The 20,256-nt window shown below is 40.6% G+C and overlaps 1 long non-coding RNA gene and 1 other non-coding gene across 3 annotated transcripts in view; both read left to right on the forward strand.

The window, feature by feature from the left end:
- The first annotated feature begins 812 nt into the window (after positions 1-812).
- Positions 813-20,256, forward strand: part of LOC138835657 (uncharacterized) — a 51,077-nt gene continuing 31,633 nt past the window's right edge. For both annotated transcript variants that reach the window (XR_011374685.1, XR_011374686.1), the window contains exons 1-3: positions 813-1,187; positions 1,764-1,909; positions 3,459-3,525. This is a non-coding gene — a long non-coding RNA (uncharacterized lncRNA). The remainder of the gene's footprint in view (positions 1,188-1,763; positions 1,910-3,458; positions 3,526-20,256) is intronic.
- On the forward strand, positions 1,914-2,018 carry LOC138835869 (U6 spliceosomal RNA). Its single transcript, XR_011374758.1, has one exon. It is a non-coding gene; the product is annotated as a U6 spliceosomal RNA (small nuclear RNA).

The following is a 20,256-nucleotide window of genomic DNA, read 5'->3' on the forward strand; positions in this document are numbered from 1 at the left end:
CAGTAAGAAAGATGAAATAACACTTAAAAGAAGCCAAAACATTGTGATGATTGTGTTTCATATGACAAATGTATAGAGGGTAGTGCCTAATTTCTAACCAGATCAACCATATAGAATGCTATTTGTGTGAAAAAAACAAAAAAACTGTGCATGTCAGGAAATTGGTTGTCACAAATGTATGTTACCCATGCTGGATATGCAATTCCTAGCAAATAAAGTTTAGAAAGTATGTGAGCAGTTTTATTCCTTATGTTCAGAACACACAGGGCATATGACAAGGCCTGATTTACATTCATTCATCTGAGAATCATGTATCCATTGTGCTTGGTAAGAGATAGAAGCAATGGTCTGAAGACTATCGCTGAAGCCCTCACCCTGTCTAAGATCTGAACATGGGTTATGTAGTTCAGAAAGCTAGTTTGAGACAAACTCTATATTTGGGTCACTTTTGGAATAAATTTGGGTACTCTAATAATGGGTCAAAATTTGAGAGGGCTTTAGTCATGAGTTTGCTGGGTGGGGGAGGGGCCACAGGGATGTCTTCTTTGCTTGAGTAGACTGAGGAAGACTAACTCACCAGAATTATCTGAACAAGACTCATTGCAGTCAAGAAGTTCCAGTCACTGTTGAGGAAGATCAACACACAGAGCCAAAGCAATGTCTGGGCCTTTCTTCAGAGGTGTCCCTGGTCTTGTAAGTGAGTAAATGAGTTCCTGTCATTCAGTAGGCTAAGTGTCACAATCAGATGATGGAGGCTGCAGGCAGGCAGCACCACCGAGGGCACTGAATATATAGCCTGTGGCTTGGGAAGGTCTTCAAGATGAGAAGGCATTTTCTGGGCAGACAAGGAGAGTCATCATATACAGAGTTCTAGAAGCATTTGGAATGCCAGCTAGTACAAAGTATGTCTGTGTGAGAGAGAAAATGCAAGAAGCAAGCCAGAGAGGATGACAGTAGCAGAGTGAAGAGATGAGAAAAGTGGGGAACGTGAGGAGTGGATTCCAGGGGGAAATAGGCAGGACTCCTACAAGTGGTAGTTGTCATAGTCAGGCCAGCAGCAATGACAGTCCTGCTCCCAGCGGTAGTCCTGGGCCTAGATATGAGAACACATCTAAACTACTGGACCAGTTAATTGTGCTATTCAATAGTAGGCCTGATAAATGGAACGAAGGAAGATGAGCAAGATGGTGAGTGTGGCATGCTGTATCAGAGAGATATATGAGACTCTAGTTCTGACAATCTGTACCTTTTAGTCTTTGATGGGTTGTTACATTTCTCATTTTTCTCCTTTTTTTTTTTTTTTGCCTGTTTCTATCGTTGTTTTCTGTACCTGCAACAAGCAAACTCCTAAGCCAGAATGGTGAGATGTGGATGTGATGGTCTGTGTGCCCAGATGGGATCAGGTACAGGTCTCTACCATCCTCAAGGTTAAGCTGTATCTTCTTTACAAAGGCCTTGTACATCCCATTAATGGCTGTTTTTATAAATATCCTAACGCATTAAAGATAACACATTAACATCCATGCTCCCTGTCACATACATCCTAGAGGGCAGGGATGGCTATTTTTGTCCCTTTGTGTAAACTACTTGGTATTCTGTCCCCGGAACTAATTACTATATGCTTCTCCAGTTTCACTGACAAAAAGTTACCTCTTGCAGCTTTACGCCATCTCACAATTTATAAATTAAAAGTATAATTTGAATTTTAAATGATCATTTGAGGTTTGTAGGAAAATCTTATGAATTTTATTTTCTTTATATAGAGACTGAGGCTCGGAAAGTGTGTGAGTTACCTACCGTGGCAAACACTGAATATGCACTTGGATCACCGATTCTAAGTCCAGTGTTCTCTCTCTCTCTTTAAGTCCAATGTCCTCTAGCATCTCCTTGGGAAAGAATAAAGAGATAGGTGAGTACCTACTTTGGCAGGACAAATAGTCAAATTGGAACGATACAGAGAAGATTAGCACATCCCATGTACACATCCCATGCAAATTCGTGAAGGATTCCATATTTAAAAAGAAAACGTGAGGGAGGAGACAGCGACTAATTATTTATAACTTGGCTTGTGTGACTATACTAAATAATAAAATGAGGGTTTCTTAAAAAAAAAAGGTGGCTTTTTAGGGCCAGGTATTAGATCCCCTAAGTAGGCATAGCATGATTGTTCAAGGTACATGGAACCCAGTGTAGTCTAGCCTCCTTCTTGGAGGTGAGCCTTTGCCATTCACTTCCTGTTTATTCCGCTGGTCAGAGGCTTCGGAAGGCTGCTGCATTTGACTGCTGTGGTGAGGGTGGAATTGTTGCTGTCGTTTTTGTAGCAAAAGTTAACGTTCTACTTTTTGCTTTTATGTATAGGTATTTTTCCTGTTACATGGCATTTGTTTCTGGTTCAATAGGGAGAGAAATTGAAGTAGTACCACTAATCCAAGGGCAAATTTTACATCTGAAACAGATCAATAGCAGCCTTTCACAGATAGCCTAGGTCAACAGGCCAGTGACTGGCAGAAGAAAGCACAGGATAAGAATATCTTGCTTTTGGGATTTCTTGTTGGACGGGCCTTGTTAGTTCACTTACCTGGCAGCTAATTCACACAGAGCATGTTTGGGAGAGTGTGTGTTTTAAAAGGGTATTTCATAAACATTTGCTGATGATCTCAATGTTTTCAATGATGCTATGAGGATAATATCACCCATGACTGGTCCCTTGTGGAAGTAACACTGTACTGTGTTCTCCTTTTATGAGCTTCCTGTGGAGCTAGTGAAAAACTAATTATAAAGGACTTTAATTAGTGTAAAAATAGGATGTTCAATATAAAAAATAAAAAAAATGAGTTAAATGGGAATGTAAATACAATTCCCACCTTAATATATGGCCATAATCAAAACTCAAAGTATCAATGATTATATTTATTATTGTTGTTGGCCAGTCAGTGGCTTTGGACAAAGATGAGGCAGAAGTAGAATATCTGTCCTGCGGTTCCCAGATGCCACAACAAAACAGGCTTTCTGAGTTTCCTTGGTGCCTGCCCCACCCCTACCTGGTCCCAACTATACATGTTCACTGCTGGACTTCAATTGACAGTTCCTTGAGGGTGCTGTCAGTTCTCGTCACCTTGATAAGTAGGATCAACCAGTTTTCTGAATGTTTGGCAATGTGCCCAGTTGGCCTTTCTGAGACTCTCTTAGATGTAGCTACTGCCAGTAAAGCCATCTGACTCTTTCTCCAGGTTCACTGGAAGAGCACAGAGAAGAGGATGGTTGGTGTTAGGTGGATGCCAGTTGCAGAGGGTTTTAATGATACTAATCACAACAGCAGCAAATACCCATTAGAATATCTGTTATGGATTTAGTTGGTTTCTCTTATCATTTCATTTAACCCTTATTGTATTCTTTATTATCATGCTTGTTTATCGTCACGCCTAATCAAACATGAGGTTGAACATCCTTCCTTTCAGGATTTGCAAAGCCTGATGTTTCAGAATGATGTATTCATTTGGGATCAACTAAGGAGCCACAGAAATAGTAAGTCTTATTACCTGATAGTCATAGCCGGTTACCTTGTAGTACCGATCTGCACTCTATTGCATATTGGACAGTTTATGAATATTTTATACATTTCAATATGTGTTTATTATGAGAGTCTCCAAAGCTGTTCTGAGTCATTCTGGACTGCCACCGCCCCCTGCTTGAGTTTCTCTGTGTCTTTCAGGAACATAGCCAGGCTCAATAGTAGGAGTTGCAAAGAGGATCAGCTAGGAGAGAAGTTCCCTTGCAGGTTGGCCACCATCCTTAAAGAACAAGCAGGGAGAAGAACTCTGACTTGGATCTGCTTGTGTACTTATGAGACTGGTTCAAAATTCAGGTGTGTGTGTGTGTGTGTGTGTGTGTGTGTGTGTGTGTGTGTGTGTGTGTGTGTGTGTGTGTGTGTGTGTGTGTGTGTGTGTGTGTGTGTGTGGTTTGTTGGGTTTCAGTTGGATGATTCACAATCCTGTTTGGCCTGGGGCACAGGACTGGGGATGTTAGAATCAGGACATTCCCAGGCAAACTGGGGAGGCTGGTCACCTTAATGTATGAAGGAATCGTGTATTAATTGTTGGGGGGGGCAATGTACCATCTTGGTTTGTGGTGTTGGGGCTAGTGTCAAACCTAATTTAAGGCCCAGATCCATCACATACCATAATACCCTGAGCAAGATGGACCTTGTTTCTCAATCTCCTTATTTATAAAGTGGTGATATTAAAAATACCCACTTTATAGGCTTGTTATTGAGATTAAATAACACCCCACATGTAAAATCCCTGGCACATAGACAGTCTGAACCACTGATAGCCTTTGGGCTAGTCTTACCTGAGCATAGAATATCATTTGTGTGGGCACTTCATGTTGAGTCCAATCTACACAAGATGCCCTGGTGTTAGCTTTGATACAGTATGTCACCTGCATGGCTGTATGGCCACTTCCTGTGGGGGTGATTGCTACCCAAAAGCTTGGGCTGGACTAAGGCTTCTCCCGCACTTAACATCCTTTCCATGGGCAAGAGTCTGTGTTCTGAACACCAACGATGATAATTATCATAGCCTAAAAGAAGAACCTTGGGTATAGCAATCAGAAGACTTCTGTTTATGTGAATTTCCTTCACTGAAGAAGGTGTGAATGGGGAGAAGACAGGGAGGGTGTATAAATATGGTAGCTAGTGAACATGACAGCCAGTCCTTCAAAGGCACAGTAGGCCAGGCCATGTTTGTTATCTGATAGTCACACTGCACACACACACACACACACACACACACACACACACACACACACACACACACACACACACACACACACACACACACACACACACACACAGACTCCTTCTGGAAAGCAAGTTATAGGGCTTGCTTCTCCAGTTGCTTGCTCTTTCTTCTCATCTCCATGTCTGCATGGTGCAGACATTACAGACCTCCTCATCTAAATTTCTCCTAGTGCCTATTTTTGTCTTGTGCCTGACTTTTCTTCCTTTTGCTTTGAGGAGTGGGGACCCTGCTTTGTCGGATAACAAATAGAACTGTCAAACCCATCAGTGCTGCCGCCTGCAAAGATAAATGGGGCGACACGTGGAGCAACCTCTGCGGATCCCGGGGCCCCAGCAGGAACTGACATGGTGACAGATGGGGGGACAAGTGGCACTGACACAATCGGGTCGCGTGAATGTCGTGAGTGTCGAGGGGGTGAGGGTGGTGTCTTCTCCCCTGTTGGCACCCCCCCCCCCCCCCGCCATGGACACACTAGATTCCTGGGATCATAAAGACATCGCAGGCAGTTTGCTGCCTCCCTCACAGCCTTGCCAGTCTTGCCCGTGAACAGCACAGGGCAAGGAAGCAGGTTTTCTGCAGAGCGCTCTGCTCTCCCAGGGGTGACAGCCGAGTTACCTTGTAAAGAAAGCTCTTCCTGGGCAAAGGACCAGGGCTAAGTTTGTCTTTAACCTTCAACCTCCTCTTTCTTCAGAATTTCCCTGCGTGCTCATCTGTTCTCATCAGTCTTTTCACACGCTCAGTAGGCTTACCTGCTCTCTGGCTCTCACCCAGAATACCCTCCCCATCTTAATCTGTCAATCAGCCTACACATTAGAGCTTTCCATGTGTTTCTTGTATATTAAAATCACCTTCTGTGTGAAATGTTCCATTTCCCTGCAGACGGAAGTAGACTCCCCAGGAGAGGCTGGGTAGGTTCTTTGGGGTCCTTAATGGGGGTGGTGGCTCACACTAAGGAAAACTCTACTTTGAGAGTATCCAAATACATTTTGGGCGGTAATTGTTCACTTTCATTTTCCCTTTTCATTCTGGCTAAACCAAAGTTATCCTTTGAACAGAGGTGCAATTCTGAATGGAGACTTTTCTCTTGAGTCTCTGCCTTCAGTAGCCTAATGTTGTTAATGGCTGCCTGGGACCTCAGTGAATTCAATTCATTAAACAGTCTGTGAGGACTCAGTTCTTATCAAGCAATGTGGTGACTGGTATGAGTTGGAGGAGGCAGCAGAATGGTTAGAAAGATAAATAAGACGTGGGCTGTTGCACTTCATGACTTGTTGAGAAGAGAGTTATATGTGTGAGTAACTTTCATACATGGCCAGCCTCAAGAGGGGAATTCAAGTGGCAGAGTAAGACCAGGAAGAGGAAGACTAACCTTGACTCAAGTGGAATGGGACATCGTTGAGGACATTGTTGAATCGGGACAGGGCCTTGAAAGATGAACAGGCTTTGGACAGGTTAAAATGATGGGGAAAACCTCCTTATATTGGAGGAAGAGTCTGGATTTAGACAGATGGAAAGTGTGAGTGTACTAGGGTCTGGATGTAGTCAAGTCTCACTTAGGTACAAGAGGTATGTGTGTGTATATATGAGAAAGGGAGACAGGGAGAGGGTGAGAGGGAGAGAGGGAGGAAAAAAGAGAGAAAGGAAGGAGCTAGGGAGGGAAAGACAGAGAGAAAGAGAGAGAGTGAGTGGAGACAGAGAGAGTGGAGACAGAGAGGGGATATAGAGAGGAGAGAGAGAGAGAGAGAGAGAGAGAGAGAGAGAGAGAGAGAGAGAGAGAGAGAGAGAGAGAGAGAGAGAGGAGAGAGAGGAGAGAGAGGGAATATGAAGGAACATTTGGTTGGAAGAAAAGATTGTGCCAAGGCTTAGAAATTTAAATTTCTTTCTATATTGAGCTTTGGGTGAGGGGACAGAATGGTTCTTCACCCATCATTTCATTTCTCATTGCAGAATTCTCAGTACAATTGGATGCTGCCCTTGGTGATGAACAAGAAAATACATAATCAATCACACAGTTTTCTTTGATTTCTTGAAAAAGAAACACACAAAACAAAAACAAAGCTGAGAGCAATGGGCAATGAGGAGGGGAATGGGCAAAGCGGGGAGCTAGTGTGGAGAGCCTAGGAGTAGAATGCATGAGCTTGTGTCAATTACTTAATGTCGTTCAGCCTCAATTTCCCTGTCTTACATAGAGAGGACATATAATACATGACCTAAAATGATATTTTCCCCATGTAAGGCTCATCAGAGAAAAATGCATATAAAGTGTTTAGCACACTGCATCTCCTATCTGCTGGCTATTGTTATGATTATCTTCTTAACTTTTGATCCCTTTTGAGCAGGCAAGTACTCTGCTAATGGGCAGCTGTATGAAAGGAACACGTGGTTTGTCCACAGGAATAATGCTGTGAAGGGATGCTCAAAGTCTAGATGATGAGGAGACTTAACAAGATCAATACCACTTTTGGAAAAGATTATATGCTATACTAGGCAGCAAATAGACCATTGAAACTGGATTTGGGAAGCATTTATGGCATCTATTAGAGTTGGTTAAACATACCAACACAGAGAAAAATAGTGAATTATATACATCCACCCCCCTGGGCTATCTCGTTTTCTTTGGTGTGTGTGTGTGTGTGTGTGTGTGTGTGTGTGTGTGTGTGTGTGTGTGTGTGTGTGTGTGTGTGTGTGTGTATGTTCCTCTCCTCTTCCATCTCTTCTCTATTTTCAGGATTAGGTAAGTAGGACTGAGAAAAGTTGGAGAAAACCATAATGGTATTATGGCTGTGCATATCTAGTCTATTTACAGTGTATGAAATTTTCAGGAGCTGACTAGGAAGAGATGCCTTGATTTACTGCAGCCAGTGGATGAGTTCTCCCTGATTAATAAACTGATAGGCTTTCTACAAATAACCTAAGCCTTTTGGTTAGCTTTTGAAGGTTACTAGTGAGCAATTTAGTGCACCGAAGCAGTAATCCTGTGATCCCTACTGGCTTGAAATAATTAGATTATTTTGTGTAATGAATAAATGAGAAGTTAACTCCCTGGCATGGATCAATGTGGTAACATGATTTATTTCTTGTAAAAGTAAATGCTCTGGAGTCTTAGACCCTGCAAATAATTGTTTTTGACTCCCTCCCTTTTCTCATCTATAATATGCTTTAGGTCATTTTGTGAGAGAGGCTTCCCAGTGGGATGGGAAGACCATATGGACTTAGAGATCAGCCAAAACTGGATTCAGTTTTTACTAAGTGTGTGACCTTGGGTAAATCACTTAATATGTTGTTTCCTGCTTTCTTCTTAGTAAAAGATGGTGATACTTACCTTCTATGGAAGGTGCATGATTTAAATTAGTTACCAATAGAAGAGGTCCAGCCATGGCTCCTAGTTCATACTGAACAACACAGACATAAAGGAGGTTTTCTTTTTCCTCTCTTACCACTATATTATTTGAAAATGATGAATATTTATAGCAGGATAAATAGAAAGCACATTCATTAGTTCTGGTTTTACTCACTTGTTAGGTTAAAAAGAAACTCTGCCTTGATACATGCTTTAATGAAAATGTTTACCGAGCCTGCATTTTTGAGTGTTGTGAAAGGGACTTGAAACTGAAGTATTCTTGTGAAAATCTAAATGAGCATTGTATTTTATGGCCACTAATGACCTAATTTAAGGTAAAATCTCATAAAATTCATAGCAAGCAATGAATACCTTAATATATAAAATTTAGAGAGCATCTTGATGGGGGAAATGGTTTTACAATCTCTTCTGTTATGGTATTATGTACAGTGGATGTTCTGTAGCCCTTAGATAAAGTACAGAAATGAAAAAAAATCAATACCCAAGTAGCATTTGGAAATTGGAAGACGTTGTATTTTGGAAAGTTGGTGATGGAAGCAGACCTCGCTTTTCACAAGTTTGCTGGTTTTTGGATACTAGCAGACTTCCCAGCCCCAATGGGTTCAAATGAATTCAGCAGGGCCGGATTGAGAGGTGTGCTCTCTAGCCCTGCTGGGACATTACAACATTGGAATTCTTGTTATGATTTGTGGCAAACCTTACATCTGTGTATCACTTATCTGCTGCATTGAACAAATTGAAAGTGATCACATTTAGGGGCTATTGGTGGGAGGTCGGAGCTTCCTCCTTTTTAATAACATCCTGAGTGCAAACAGGGCTCTCCAATGTTCCTCAAATTCATCCTACCTCCCTCTGCACAAATAAACTCAGCTGGAGGTCGGGTTTATTGATGTTTAAATGAGTATATTTGGCTCACTGTGGTGTCTAAATGAACACTGCTTTGGCGCATTGAAACAATGATTTACTCTGCATCGAGGTGAACGAGGGGGAAGGTTGTGGCATTCTAATGAGGGGAAACACATATGGAACCCATTACCAGCAGCCAAAAATAATTGCAACTTAAGTTAATTTTTTGAATATGCCATAGAAGGTCATTTTGATGTTTGGATGGAGAACTGTAGGAATGTTCTACCCAGGCGGGTAAGGCAAAACAACAGCCAGGAAAGGGGGAAAATTCTTGCATCTGGATTATTGCAACTACCTCTTTCTTGGTCTTTTTCTTTCCCTTTTGGTTTTTCTCTATATTGTAGTCATTGTCTCCACAGCAGTAACTTCCTTGTGCAGAACCTCACACATTTTCACTCTACCTCCAGAACACAATTCTAGCTCCTTACCAGACTTTGCTTGTTCTGTTTTTCTTGCCTTCCTTATGTTTTCAACTTTTTTTAAAAAAAAGCCACATTCCCTCCTCTTTTACCATGCTTTACTGTCTTCCTTCCATCCCTTGGACATTTCATATGCTCTTAGACATCATGAGCTTTGTGTTGGGCCCCCTTGGAAGGGTAATTTCAACTCTTATCAACATTATCTTTCCAACTCCTCCATGTCCTATCTATCAACTAATCTGGTCAACTCAACCCTATGTTATGCCTTGCTATTTCCATTTCTATGGCCATACCATTTCTAAGTGCTTTCATGGAGTGATAGATTAAATTCTCCTGTCACGTACAGATAGGAACTGTGTGCTTCTATTTGACAAATGAGGAAACTGATTTACAAGTTACTCATTTGAATGCTCATTCTCCCTTTTCATGTGTCAAGTCCTCTGATTTTTTTTTTAGGTCTTTACTTAAATATTCCTCTCCAAAGATACTTTCCTTGACCTCTCCACCCTCTAAAGTGCTAATTTAATCCTCACTCCTTGCTTAGCCATAATTATAACTCATGATTTCTTCATTTAGTTGTGTGTTCTGTAATGTGAAATGGGGTTAGGTCTCTTCCATTCATTGTTAGACCCTCATGACTATTTCCTTAAATCTTAGCTGAATGAATGAATGTGGGAATGAAAGATCATATTCCTTAAACTTAGGCAGAGAAGAGGAGTGGGAAAGGTATGGTATATGGAGTCATAGCTGTGGTATTTAGGTCCACATGCTCTGTTCCATTCCATTTTTATTCTTTCTGAAACAAGCATAACAAACAAAAAAGAGAGAGAAATAGATTGAAAAGACTTGTTTCTTATGTATACTTCTCTGATCACAGTTGATTTGTATATGCTCAGTGGGAGAAATGGCATAGGCAGAAGTGTTAAGACTAGAATCAGGATTGAAGGATTACCGGCACCAGGTTCTCTGGGGATTAGGAGATTTGGGACTGATTGTGTGTGTAGGAAACTTCAGGAAATCAGATCAGAGTTGCCAATGCCAGCCTAGGGAGCGCAGTTGTGAACCATCATGGGAAAACTCAACCAAGAATCTTTGCACAAATAGTTTGAGGATTGACAAAAATCACAAAACCCTCAAGGTATTATGATACTAACTCTAAAGTCTTTGCTTATATATGCTGGACTTGCATTGAGGGAAGTTGTAAGAAATGTATTTTCGCTGTGCTCACTCACTATCCTCTCTATCAGGAACCAGTTTCAGTGCCGGTAGAGCTATGTTAGATGATTTACTTCTAAGCTAGCCATATTTCTGCCTATATTTTAGGGGGAAAGGAATTTGGACATCAAATTTTAGTGACTTGTTCAGATCTTTTCATCCTGCAGTTATCACTCTGATTTTATATTGCTGTTAAATCTTGATTTTCCTTCATTGTATTGCTAATTGTTATGTTTCTTACTGCATGCATTTTCATAATTCCAGCCCCAAATCCTTTTTGGCACAAAAGAGTATTGTTTGATTAATATATCCAGACATTTTGACATGAGAAGTTTTTTAGGGGACATTCTAGTCTTGCTAGTGTGAAGGTGACAGTATTCATTTGACATGGAATTTGTCTGTGGATCATTGATTACACCTTTTTCTTTCAGCAAACTTCTTTTACCCTTGTGAGTCATTTGATCTATAAGAGGACTGAATCAGATTAACAAAGGGGAAAGACTAATGTAGCAAGACCCTGCCTCAAATTTCATGAGGTTAGATGTAAAGAGTATTAAAAGTTGCTAGAAATGAGACAAGGATGTCTTCTCTCTCCATTCCTCTTCAATACAGTACTGGAATTCCTAGACAGGGCAACGAGGCAAGAGACAAACATAAAGGGGATACAAATAGGGAAAGAAGCAGTAAAACTCTCTCTCTTTGTAGATGACACGATCCTGGATTTAAAGAACCCCATAGATTCTTCTCCCAAGTTACTTGAGCTGATTCAATACTTTGGCAAAGTCACAAGGTATAAAATCAACCCACAAAAATCAATAGCTTTTCTGTATGCCAACAATGAGCCAAGAATGAGGCTGAAATTAGGAAAGCAACTCCTTTTGTTATAGCCTTAAAAATATCTAGGAATTAACTTAATGAAAGATGCGAAAGACCTCTATGATGAAAACTTTAAAAACCTGAAAAAGGAAATTAAAGCAGGTTTAAGGAAGTGGTAAAAACTCCTGTGCTCCTGGTTTGGGAGGATTAATATCATGAAAATGTCAATACTCCCCAAAGCTACCTAAAATTCAATGCAATACTCATCAAAATCCCAGCAACATTCTTCAATGATAGAGGAGAAGCAATATAGAAATTCATATGGAATAATAGAAGACCTCAAATAAGAGGAACAATCCTTAGCAGGAAGACCAAGTGGAATATCAATACCAAACTTCAAACTATATTACAAAGCTGTAGTAATAAAATCAGTTTGGTACCCATGAACAGGCTTGAGGACCAATGGAATAGAACTGAAGACCAATAAATGAACCTATAGACATATACCTAATCTTTGATGAGAGAGCCAAAAACACAGAATGGAAGAAAGACAGACCCTTTAACAAATGGTGTGGGCAGACTGGACTTTGTCAACCACTCCTCTTCACATCCTCCTTTGGCCACAGTATGTGAATGTGTAGATTCCTATATAATTTATCATACCCCTATGTATGTGTGTGTGTGTGTGTGTGTGTGTGTGTGTGTGTGTGTGTGTGTGTGTGTGTGTGTGTAGTGTAGATGGGATTGTATCAAACTGAAGAGCTTCTGCATGGCAAAGGACATAGCTAGCAAGTTAAGTAGAAAGCCCACAGAATGGGAGAAGTTCTTTACTATCTATGCATCAGATAAGACCCTCACTTCCAAAATATACCTAGAGCTCAAAAAATTAAATCTCCTCTAAACAAGTTTTCAAAGAAACAATAATTCCATTAATAAGTGGGCTAAAGATTTAGAGACTTCTCAGAAGAAGAAATAAGAATGGCCAATAGAAACATGAAGAAATGTTCAACATCCTGGTCATAAAAGAATGCAAATCAAAACACTGAGATTCTAAAACCTTACCCCAGTTAGAATGACTGTTATAAAGAAAACAAATAATAACAGATGCTGGTGGGGATGTGGCTAAAAGGGAACAATAGTACACTGTTGATGGAAATGTAAACTTGTTCCACTACTCTGGAAAGCAGTATGAGGTTCCTCAAAAGATTAAACATAGAGCTTCCATATGGCACAGCAATCCCACTCCTGGGCATTTACCCAAATGACCACAAAGCAAGCCACACTAAGGCTACCAGCACACCCATGTTCATTGCAACATTATTTACCATGGCTAGGATATAGAATCAACTCATATGCTCCTCAGTAGATGAATGGATCAAGAAAATGTATGTATACACAATAGAATTCTATGCTTCCATCAGAAAGAATGGCATTGCCCCATTTGTAAAGAAAAGGAGACTTGGAAAAAATCATATTAAATGAAGTAAGCCAGAGCCTAAGAAACATAGGCTGCATACTTTCCCTCATTTGTAATAACTAGAATACATCTAGGATATTCTTAGGAGAGGATCACAATGGCTCAATACCTATGTGCATATGACCATATAAAATGGTGCTTATTGAAATGAACAATGGTGCTTATTGAAATGGAAACAAGAGGGTTTTTTTCAATTGTACTGTTTGCAGTTGCTTCTTTTTTTCTTTTATTTCTTTAGTTTATTCCCTTTGTCACTTTTTGATTTCTGTATCCTTTATCTTGTATATAAGTTTATCTTATTTGGGGAAGGGAAGGGAATCACAGAACCAATGGGACAAGGAGTAAACCAATTCAATACTCACTAGACACTATGTTGGAAATGAACTTTACAACTTGGGGCGAGGAGGAGAGTCGAGAGGGGAAACATGGGAGAAAATGAGGTGGAGAATAACACTTTTCAAAAAGAAATCTACTCATTACCTGACTAGTGTAACTGTAACCACCCTGTATATCAACTTTACAATAAAAGTTAAATTAAAAAAAGTAAAGGGAGAAAGAGAGTTGCCAGGTAACCTTAAAAAAATCATTAAGTGGTTGTAGAGGAAGATAACATTGGTTGCTCAGCTTGAGTTTCTACAAGCTGAATGGGCAGCTGCTTAGAGGCTTGATACACCTAGGCATTAACTTATCTTTTTCTTTCATAACTTCCCAATTTCCCTCTTACTTGTTTTCATTGCAAGAGTGGAGGTTGTCAGAAGTACTCTGGTGATTGTTGGGGGAGGGTGGAGGAAGGTCAATAAGACCTCCCATGGCATTTAAACTATTTTCACAACATAACACTAGAATGCTATTTGCTTTCTTTTTTAAATACACATATTCTGATGGTAGATAGGTTTCCCAAAGGCTACATGCTATGTACTATCTATCACAAGGGAGTAAATAAAGAGGTGGACCCTTAAAAAACAGAAAAACAATGTACATAAGTGGTATAGGAAGTGGGAAATGTGAAATGAGTGAGGGGGGGTACAGATGGTATAGGGGAGGAGGAATGATGAAAACGGTGACTCTGGACAGGAAGCACTGGACACTTGGATGGACACATTAAATTGTAATCCTGTTGTATAATCTTCTGACGTTCAGGAAAAAAAAACCCAAAATTAAATTAAAAAACTATAATTTGAAAGTTAAAAATTGATAGTCATCTAAACAAAACAATTCCCTGAACTCATGTACTACAATTATTTTCATTTTGAATGATATACCTTAACATTAAAACTGTTAAAAAGCATTTTTTATATTTCTAGTCAATTTCTTTTTGAGCTGGTCCCAGGGCTTGAACTCAGAACCTGAGGACTGTCTCTGAATAAACTTCATTTGCTCAAGGCTAATGCTCTTCCCACTTGACTTCCTCAAATGTGTTTTTGACATTTCTCATTTTTATTTTGATAATGGCAGCTATGGACAGTTCTTATGGAAAACCAGGAGACTGCATTAAGAAGAATCCCTTTGTGGTTCTCAACAATTTTTTAAAAAAATACAAAAAGAACTGGATGCTTATATCTCATGTCTATAGTCCTACCTATGTAGGAGGCCGAGATCTGAAGATCACAGTTTAAAACCAGCCTGGGCTCCTTTTAATCTCCAATTAACCAGCAAAAAAACCAGAAGTAGAGCTGTGGCTCAGATGGTAGAACACTAGCCTTAGTGCAAAGGCTTAGAGACAGCAGCTACACCTTGAGTTCAGCTCTAGTACTGGAGGGAAAAAACAAACAAACATATTTCTATGTGATTAGCTTTCTTATATTAAAAATAGATTCATTCTAGGACCAAATAGTTTGACTACCACCACTTCAAACCTGCTGGCATATCACTAGTTTCTTTTCCTCTGTACTATGGGGAGTCATGCGTTAAAGGATGAAATATGAGATAGTATTGGTGAGATAGCATATAGGAAGAATAGCAGGGAAGTGTGTTTTACCATCACCCTGAAGATTCTTGGAGAGCAGAGATTGTCCCTTGCCTCAGCCCATCTTGTCCCCTCAGCATCTACCACTGTATCAAGCACTTAGAAGCAGCTCAATAAAATTTGGGTATGGAATGAGTTGTCAAACAATTTCTCCTAGTAAAGAATGTGTTTGATAGTGTGCAGATAGGACCAGTTCTGTCATCTGCAGTCTGGATGAGCTTTCATTCACTAAGTTTCCAATTCGTTCCTTTAGCTAACATGTATTTCTTGACTGCCTATCATGAGTCAGGCCTGACACTAAGTCACATTCCATCTTTAATTATCCCATCTCTAAGAAAGAGCACCAATAACCATGAAACCCCTTCTAGCAATGTCTTCTAGATAATATAAAAGCTATTCTCTCTGTCTCTCTTGGATACGCTAACATTAGAAGAAAGATAACTTCCCTGAGGCAAGAAGTATGGTCCATTCTAAGTGCTCCTGAAGAAACTTAAGTGGCAGATGGTCCACTGACTTAGTGTTTTTGCAGATAGAAATGGTCAAGTTTGTAAATGAAAAAAAAAAACTTAAAGCATGAAATCAGCTAGCTTAATCTTATTTCCTAGATTTATTACTATTACACTTAGACTGCATGATTCCAATAAAAAGAATTTAGACACTCTACCCATGTTTCTGCTCTAATAGAAAGATCATGTTCAAAGGTCTTTTGTGAGAATCTGAGAGATTTTATATAGTGCATATGAGTTATAAGACTGTTTCAATGCTCTAAATGGGCCATGACTTGGGAAGAATAAATGCCTCTTTTCCTTTAGTCATTTGTCCACATTTTCATTCTAGTTGGCAAAGTCTTTAACATTAAACTGCCATATGGAGTTTTAGATGTCTAGATCCTGGTATGGCTAGGTTCCCACGTGCTAGTTATCTGTCGGTGATGTAAAAGTAACAAGTAACCCTCAGATCTCAGTGGTTTACCACAAAAATTATGTCATAATCATATTTCTGATTGGCCTTGGGAGAGTGACACAGTTCCTTCTCCAAAACCAGCTTCCTTAAAGAATTAAAGTGGTAGAGATGGATGTGGTGGTGCATGCCTGCAATCCCAGCCACTTTGGAGGGAGAGACAAGAAGTTGGTGATCAGAGGCTGGCCCTTGGAAAAGCACGAGACCCTATCTGAAACCAAACAAATGGACTTGTGGGAGGCCCCAAGGTCAATGGTAGTCTTTGTACATGCCAAAGCACGTCACATATATCCTGAGGCCAATGGGCCAGGGGATATACTCCTCCCATGGAGCTTCTGAAATGATAAAGGGCAAACAAAAGAGAGCATAAATAATTTCAAACAATAACAAAACCTTATATACCATTCCTTCTTTGCAGAATAATATACACGTGGGTTTTTACTGTGCGATATTTAAGAAGTAGAGAATCTTTCCTTAGTTCATGAACTTAGAAATATGCCTATGACAAGCTGAGCACCTGTGGCTCACACCTGTAATCCTAGCTACTCAGGACTGAGATCTGAGGATCACAGTTCAAAGCCAGCCCGGGCAGGAGTGTCCATGAAACTTTCATCTCCAATAAACCACTAGAAAATCGGAAGTGGTGCTGTGGCTCAAGTGGAAGAGTGCTAGCCTTGAACTGAAGAGCAGAGAGACAGTGCCCAAGCTCAGAGTTCAAGCCCCATGACCAACAATAAAAACAACGAAAAAGAAATATGTTTATGACTCTGCTGGAGCAGAGTTCTGGGTTATTTCTTCTCCTTGGACATGGATTTTGGAATTAAAAGATAGAGGAAAATGGAAAAACAAACAAAAAAAAACAACCTATGATCCTTCCCAAACAGAAACAAAAATGTCCTCCCACATGCTAGGATGGAAAGAGGCAGTGGAGAGGTTCTGTCTAGGATACACGTCTTCTTCATCCTATGCCTTCTTTGTGCAGACTCCACCTGCTTAAGAGAATACCATTGAACTTTAGAAAAGAAAACGTGACCCAGAAATGCAAAATGTACTCATTATAGCCCCTTTCCCTAAAAAAAAAACCCTCTAATTTTTCTGCTTCTGCTTTAATTGAGGCCATTAATAAGTTGAACCTGGACTATTGCCCTATTCAAATTGGCTTCTCTGCCTTCATATTTATATCCTGATAATCTATTCTTCACTTAGGAGCCTTTCTAAAATACAAACTAAGTCTTGTTATTATTCTGTAAAAATGACTCCCCATTCCCTACATTCTTTGAGCCAGGATTTAATTACTTGAAAAATTGAAGAATGTCTGCTTTGTAGGGTCGAGAATGAAGAGAAAAGGAGATAATATATAAGAAGTGCCTAAAATGGTATCTCAATAAGTGTCGATTGATAGTGATTATCTTGATGAAATTCAAAAAACCTTTATCTATGACTAGATCCCCAAGATGTGCTTGCCAATAACTTCATCATCTGTGTTTGGTCACCCAATCCTATCCCCCATTACCACCTGTACCCAAATTATGCTTAGATGCCTATTCAGCCATCCTGTCCTTCAGCTCTATGTCATTGTCTTTGAACACATTCTAAGAGTGCTTTCCATCATCCAGTCCATTTGGGTCCCTGCTTAGGATGAAGACATGTTTCAATAGTGACACTTTGATGATGCTCTTGGCCCTCCATTGATAGACCTGGATCATGTCATTTCTACCTGCGAAATGCCCTGTTTTGCTTTTGTATTGGTCTTTTGCTGCTAGACTATGGATCCACTGCAGGCAAAGACTGTCTTTTTTCCACAAGGAAGACAATAAGTGCTCAGCTACCTTCATTCAACATGAATGAGCATGGTTAATAGAGAAAACGGACAGACTGCAGAAATTGATTGATTAAAGATAGATTAGTGTTAAACAAAGGCCTCACTAACATTTGAGGAGTTAAGGCGTGGGTTGAGAAAACAGAACAGGTTTACTTCTTGTTTTGTGAGGGTTTTGACACGTTATTGTGTTGACATTAGGACTTGAACTCAGAACCTTGCATACTCCCTTAACTTTTTCACTCAAGGCTAGTGTTCCCCCCAATTGAGTCATGGCTCTACTTCAGGCTCCACTTGCTGGTTAATTAGAGAAACCTCACAGTCTTTTCTGCCTGGGCTGGCGTTGAACCATGAATCTGAGAGTTCAGCCTCCTGAGTAGCTAGAATTGCAGATGTGAACCACCAGCACCCAGCCAAAAACTGGTTTTAGTCCTAAGTTCTTAATAGGATAAATCCATTGGGAAAGAAATTTTAAAAGGATCTACAGATGGGCTTCTTCCCTACCTAGTAACTAGGCCCTTTCTAGATGTGCTTCATAGCTTCCTAAATCTTGACCTGTCACCATGCTCCTGAGCTTAGCCAGCTGCCTTAAGTGGAGCAGGCATGCAAGGGTAAGATTAAACAAGTAATTCTATTTGCCTGCTGCACACACCATTGTGCAGCTAGAAAAATTAAATTCCTATTCAAGCCTCTCAGCGTGGTTAATAAATGTTTCAGGTGCACAGAACCGTGTGTGAGGCAGGAAGGGGCCGAGCCGTTCCCTGAGAATGACATGTTTATTAACCTCACTGAAGGATGCAAGCCTGGGGCCTGGGATGCTGCTGCGGACTGGGGCAGCAGCAGCCAGTGGACCTGGAAAGCCGCACACGCTTCTGTGATACACCTGCTGCTCCAGGTCTAGGATCAGGAAGACCCATATTCAAATAGGAGTTTTTCTCTTGGGTACTTGGTCACCTTGGATGTGTTACTTGCTACTAAAGCTTTGGATCCCTGTGTTCTCAGCAGCTGCCATTTATAGAGAAACTTTTAGGTACTATACAACGTAGGTGCTTAACCTTGTTACTTATTTTTGATTGTGGCAAAATATACAGCACAGAGAATTAGCCACTGTAAATGTTCAGTTCCGTGACATTATGTACATGTATCTTGTATCCACTTTAATCTTACACCAACCCTATGAAAACGGCATTACTATCTTCCCAGATAAAGAATCTGAGGGTCTGGAAAGTTAATGATTCTTTTAAGATTATTGGTACATATCAGGTGCTCAATATGGCCCAGCTTTATTATTATTATTTTTTAAAAAATTTATGCCACAGGACAAAATAACTTATGGGACCTTTTCAAAGGGAAAGCAGCAAAGGATATTTCTAGATTTTTTTCTAGACATACCTGCACCAACAGCAGAGGGCGTGTGACAGGCAGCCTGCCTCCTGGGTGCAGCCTGGGCCTCAGCATTCAGCTCCCAGGGCTGACCCATGGCAACCACAGCCCCAGGGGGCCGAGGAAATGAGTCCGGCCTATCTTCAGACACGTTTGTATTGATTCTGTCAGTTTCTTGCTGCTTGCTGACAGGAAATAGATGGCTCATAACCCAGCTGGGCACAGCACATTACGTCCCCTTCTTGAGACTCCTAAATCATTTCGAAATTTTAAATTTCCTAATCAATATTTTATCTGAGGCTCAGGACAGTGAGCAGGCTTGCTTCTCTCTGGGGGTATGTGCTTATACCCCAGGAGCTGGGGGCTAGACTGTTCTGGAGGAGACTGTGGGCTGTGTTCTCCCTGAGGCCAATCATTTATGTCTAGCTAGAACCAGAATGGCCCTCTGAAATCATGTGGTCTGCTATACTCCTTTTAGACCTCAGCTTGAAATAATTCCTTGTTCACAGAGGCTTTCCCTGCCTGTCTACTAGACAACCAATACTACCTCTTAGAACGGAGACTCATCAGTGCCAGGCCCTTCATCCTGAGTAGTTAGGAGAATGTTAATTCATTTTGAGTGGTGAGCTAATAGAACTGAATGGAAGAAGAGAAGTTAGAGAGTCAAGTAGGAGGGGAAATTACAAAACACTCTACCAGAGAGTCAGAGACCCCTGAGCAAACTTCTCCTGGATCCTATTTCTCACACCATATTGGGGGCAGTTTTGAGGGTTTCAAAGTCCCTCCTTCTTTGAATATAAAAGTCAACTCTTGTAGCGTTCACCCATCAGCCTTTGATCAGATCTTCGGCTTCTTGAAAGCTGTGTTCATCAGCAGAAAGCACTTGAGGCCTGGGAAGCTCTTCCCGTCCTCTCTCAGGGTTGATTGTGCACCGCAGAAGCCAGAGGGAAGAGCTGTTGGCTCTGAGTTGTGGAGATCTCACGATACATGGTGGACCAGTTTTAGCTGTCAGCATTAGCTTGCTTTCCTGAGGAAAAGTGCTGGGAATTCTGGGTCTGCACTTTTTCTAGAGTCATAGGTTTTGCCAAGAGCAGAGCAGCCAAAGACTTGGCTGTTTTCCCTGTAAAAGGTT

Source organism: Dipodomys merriami, unplaced genomic scaffold, assembly GCF_024711535.1.
Source record: "Dipodomys merriami isolate MVZ:Mamm:240054 unplaced genomic scaffold, mDipMer1.0.p SCAF_24, whole genome shotgun sequence".
NCBI lineage: Eukaryota > Metazoa > Chordata > Mammalia > Rodentia > Heteromyidae > Dipodomys > Dipodomys merriami.